Source organism: Cebus imitator, unplaced genomic scaffold (genome assembly GCF_001604975.1).
Source record: "Cebus imitator isolate Cc_AM_T3 unplaced genomic scaffold, Cebus_imitator-1.0 Scaffold520, whole genome shotgun sequence".
Classification (NCBI taxonomy): Eukaryota; Metazoa; Chordata; class Mammalia; order Primates; family Cebidae; genus Cebus; species Cebus imitator.
The window spans coordinates 1,214,670-1,220,246 of NW_016107835.1; positions in this window are offsets into that span (position 1 = coordinate 1,214,670).

Sequence of the window (5,577 nt, forward strand, 5' to 3'; positions counted from 1 at the left end):
TAGCCCTCGGAATGTCTGAAGCCTTTTCATCCCCATCCCCGCCTCTCACCCCCACTCCCAAGGTGGTTTTTCGGGTATAAAAATTCGTGGCACCCTCCTGTTGCCACCACAGGTTGGAGAGACGTGAGTCCTCTGTGGTCGCCGGCATAAATAAATGACCCTGCAATCTGGCATACTTTTGTCTTGTGGTAACTTTCTACGCTCCGGTCAAATACAACAATTTTATTTTAACAAGCCTAGCCCAGGGGAAATGCAGGAGAAAATTTCCCAATACCTCAACGGAGTACAGAAGCTTATATACCCTTTTTCATAGGGGGAGAAGGCAGATAGGGAATATAGACAATTCTTTTAAGGGGCAGCATATGAATATTAGGGAGAATAAATAAATGATTCTCTTTGAAATTTAAATAAGCCCAAGAGGCAGGCATTATTTTGTGGAAAAGTCCATCCAAATGTAGTTGCATGATAGATAATGAGATTTCAGGGAGGGAAGAAGGCAATTGTGTTTCTTTTGCAAATAAACCTTTTTTGGTTAAGTTAAAAAAAAAAAATCTAGAGAGTTACTTCCTGTGCTTGAGGGTGAGGGAACAAGACAAGGTTGGAGGGACCTTGATTCTGAGGCAGTTTTTAAGACCTCTCAACATGTCAAAGCCCCAGTCTTTGGAGTATTTCCTTTTAAGCCTTAACATTCCCCTGTCTGAAACTACCCTAGAAGTTTCATACATTAAAAGCTGAGTTGGTGACTGTGGAGAGGAAAATCGAGTTAATAGCTGAGTGGGTAAAGGATCCTATTAAACCAGTATCTCATTTGTGCCTCTCCTTCCCTCCCTTCTTTTTTTTTTTTAATGCAGTTTATGCATAAGATAAACAATTTTTTTATCTTAATACTGCACAAAAATCTTGTTCAAAAGAAAAAAACAAATTTTAGTTTTACATTAGTATATTTTGATATTAAGGCTCAAGTTTAAAACTCATGATAAATTCATCTAATTAGTCAGTCTAACCACACACGATTTTGAATTCTCCTTATTCCCCCAACTTTCTATATCCTTTTAGTTTTATCATTTTTCCTTTCATCTTGAAACAGCTGTTAAATAGCTTTTAAACTAGACAAAATTACTTTTCTTTTAACAAAGACCACATCTTTCTGTCTTCTTTATAACCTTCTTTACCAAAACACATCGTACCTTCTTCATCTACTCTGCATACAGAATTGTTCCTCTTACATCTAGTAGTTTTAATTATGGTTCAACTTGAACAATGCAGAGACTAAGGGCACTGATCCTCCGTACAGTCAAAAATCTGTGTATAACTTTTGACTCCCCCAAAACTTGATTAATAGTCCACTGTTGGCTGGAAGCCTTACCAATAACATAAATACTCAATTAACACATATTTTGTATATGTGGTGTATACTGTATTCTTACAATAAAGTAAGCTAGAGAAAAGAATCACAAGGAAAAGAAAATATATTTATTCCTCATTAAGTGGAAGTAGATCATCATAAAGGCCTTCGTTCTTGTCATCTTCATGTTGAGTGTATGGTTTATTGCCAAGTTTAAAATGAGGAAACTGAGGCCAGTATAAGAAAATTAAATGCCAGTTTATTCAGCTCCCAGGCGAGGTTCTATGGTCCAGAGAAAGGGGCCAGAAAAGTCGTGCTGACTTCCTGGGGCAGAGGGTTTTTGTGGCTATGGGTAACAAGTAACAGCTGGGTGCTCTGATTGGCTCCAGGGTAGCAGGATTGGGACGGGCATGCCGCTATTGGTTGGCGGGTTGTTGGGTGTGTTTTCCGGTGCAAGAGCTGGCCAGGGTTGCATTAGCCGGAGCCTTCCAGGGGAGCCATGCGCAGAGCTAGGTGCCAAGTGCAGAGTCAGGTGCCAGGTGCAGAGTCAGGTGCTGAGTGCAGAGGTGGGTGTGTTTGGCCCCCCGGCGAGGCAACCAGCCTTATGTTGAGTAGGCTAAGGAGGAGGAAGAGGAGGGATTTGTCTTGCTATCTAAAGGGTGGCAGAAGCAGAAGTGAAGGAGGTGAATGTGGAGGCAGGAGAGGCAGGTATATGGTTGGGGGTGTGGAGGTGTCAGAGGTGTTTAAACCAGAGCAACTCTATCTTCAATAGGACCTGGGTAAAATAAGGCTAAGACCTGCTGGGCTGCATTCCCAGTAAGTTAAGGCATTCTTAGTCACAGGACGAGATAGGAGGTAGGCACAAGATACATGTCATAAAGATCTTATTGATAAAACAGGTTGCAATAAAGAAGCTGGCCAAAACCCACCAAAACCAAGATGGCGATGAGAGGGACCTCTGGTCGTCCTCACTGCTACAATCCCACCAGCACCATGACGGTTTACAAATGCTATGGAAATGTCAGGAAGTTACCCTAAATGATCTAAAAAGGGGAGGCATGAATAATACACCCCTTGTTTAGCATATCATCAAGAAATAACCATAAAAATGGGCACTCTGCAGCCCTCATGGCTGCTCTGTCTGTGGAGTAGCCATTCTTTATTTCTCTACTTTTTAAATAAACTTGCTTTCACTTCATGAATCCGCTTCAAATTATTTTATGTGCAAGATCCTAGAACCCTCTATTGGGGTCTGAATCGGGACCCCTTTCTGGTAACAGGGAGACAGGACAACATTAGAGGAACCTTGATTCTGAGGCAGCCCCTAAGGCCTCTTAGCATGTCAAAGTACCAGTCTGTAAGGCTCTGGTTCTCTTTGACAGGAGTAAAATAAATTATTTAACATGAGTTCATTTCTCTATCTTTATGAGAGTCATGATTTTACCTTTTTCTGAAAATTACCTTTTAACAGCCTTCTCTGTCTCTCACCAAAGCACATCTCTCACTTTTTCAAAGAAAAATTGATTTAATACATATCTCTTCCAGACAATCTTTATGATGTGTTCCTTAAGTGTTTAACCACTTGATCTGTGATAAATCTGTGATGTTGTTGCTTTGTTCTTATGAGGATTTACTATCTAAAATTAGATCAAGTTCCCAAGACTTAAGTCCCAAGCAAGGATCATGCATAAGACTCTGTGTGGAATTTATGTTTGCAGTAACATACTTCTAGGGTGTCAGCCTGACAGCCACCTCCACAAAGGCAGAGGCAGAAGGCAGGAATAGTGCAAAAAAGGCAGTGGAGCTCAGAAAACAGCCATTAACAGAGTCCATGCTCTAAAACTGACCTATTTCATTGTGTGATATTGTGCCAGAATTGCTAGCCTTTGCTTCAGTTATTTAGTAATAACTAAAATAAGCAGCCCAGGATAACTAAGATCTGTGTGTAAGCAAATGCTTATCTTGACTTCTATAAACCACTGAAGTAACAAACAAAATGACAAAAGTCCCCTGGCCCTTGGAATGTCCAGAGACCCTGCCCTCATCTCCACCCAGGAGGTGAATTACAGAATCCCCTGGACCTTGGAATGTCCGGAGACCCCCACCCTCGTCTCTGCCCAGGAGGTGAATCACAGAATCCCCTAGACCTTGGAATGTTCAAAACCTTTTCATCCCCATCCCCGCCCCTCACCCCCACTCCCAAGGTGGTTTTTCGAGTATAAAAAGTCTTGGCACCCTCCTTTTGACGCCACAGGTTGGAGAGACATGAGTCCTCTGTGGTCGCCGGCATAATAAATGACCCTGCAATCTGGCTTACTTTTGTCTTGGTGCTAACTTTCTACGTTCGGTCCAATACAACAATTGCCCTGAGCCCTCATTCAGACTTTGGAACTCTTCCCCTTACACAATACCCACTAACAAGCTTGTTTGTCTAGTTTCTTCCTATAGCAAATTAGAAGTGATGACCTTAAGTAGGCTCTTAGAAATAGGCATGTTGACAGAAGAGTAAGGAATAGCTGTTGAGTAACTGAGGGAAAGGATTTTTTTAAGTAAACCAAATAAAGTTAATGATTATATTGCTGGTTACTTTAAAAGCAATGGATGTCTATAGAAAAGGGCTTGGAACTGTGAATAATATCTTCTACTAATGTAGAGCAAAATATAATGTATTGTTGGAAGATGTACTTCACATAAGTGAAGGATTCGTATATATGACATGCTTCTATTCATAAGCGTATTATATTTGGTATACTGAAAGACAGAGAATACATCCTGATTATTGTTTGGTTAACATTATGATATCAGTACCAGCTAAGGCACTTACATTAGATTCTAATGATCAGAACACTGGAAAAAAACACTGATCATCATTTAAAAAACAGCTGCTGAAGACATATCTTACAGTCAGGAACTACAAGATATACCTCTTTAGCATAAGGATTATTTTGAGCTGATTATTTTGAGAAACTGCAGACACATAAAAAGCTCTGAAAACAGAGTAGAAGTTACTATTTTATAAGGGAAATTCACATGCATAAAGAAATCTCAATTTGTAAGGGTGTCTCTCTCTCAGTACCAGGAAGAAAACGAAGACTGTAAATCACTAGAGGTTCTTACCAATGGGGAAGGCATAAACTTAAATCTGTATAGCAACACTTGCCCTTGTTTTCCTTGCTTTTCCTGATCATCTCCCCATAAATGGCCTCCCCAATACCATTCTTTCTTTGTTTTAATTGAAGATGGCATTTAAGACTGAACTCTAAGCCACCTCTTAGAGAGTATTCATTTCTCTGGGTATCTCCCATGTATACATGAGGTATACATGTGAATAAACTCTTTGTTTTTCTCTTGTTAATCTGTCTTTTGTTAAGGGGTCCATCCCAATTAAGAACTATGAAGGTGAGGAATAAGCTCTGATTTTTTTTTTTTTTTTTAATCTTGCCCAAATTCCTATCTAAGGGGCCTGGGGAGTCATGCCCTACAAACTATAAGTTCTCATCAGATGGGTTTTATTGAACCCTATATATCATGGCTTAGTTTCCAATCTGACTCTGGCATAACATTATGAGACAAGGAAGAAAATCAAAATATTTTACCCGAAAACCTGTTTCTCTGCCATATCTTGAAATGGCCTTGCAAAAGCTGTCCTTTGTGGGGGAAAATTTGCATCCGTAAAGAATCTCTATTAACAGAGCTAGATCTTTTTCTTCTAGGCCTTCCTAATCCTAAAGAAATGAACTAAAGTCTAGCACCTTTTAAAGATCTGAAGAGGAAACATTTGTTGTCGATTGTCTCTAAAGGCAGCCAGTATAACACTTGAAAAGAACCCTGGTCTCCACAATCTTTTATCCTAACCTGAACATTTTCTTTATAGAAAGAAAATCCCAGGTTCCCAGGTCTTTAGACAAACTCACCAATTGTCAATCAGAAAATGTTTTTATTTACCTATAGCCTGGAAGCCCCCCACCTCTTGAGTTGTCCCACCTTTCTGAACCTAACCAATGTATTTATTAAATCTATTTGATTGATGTCTCATGCCTTCCTAAAATATACCATGACCACCTTGGACACATGTTCTCAGACCTGTACCACAACCACCTTGGGCACATGTTCTCGGACCTCCTGAGGGCTGTGTCACAGGACACCATCAATCATATTTGGCTCAGAATAAATCTCTTCAAATATTTTTTACAGAGTTTGACTCTTTTTGTCAACAAAGGGAGAGAGAAAAT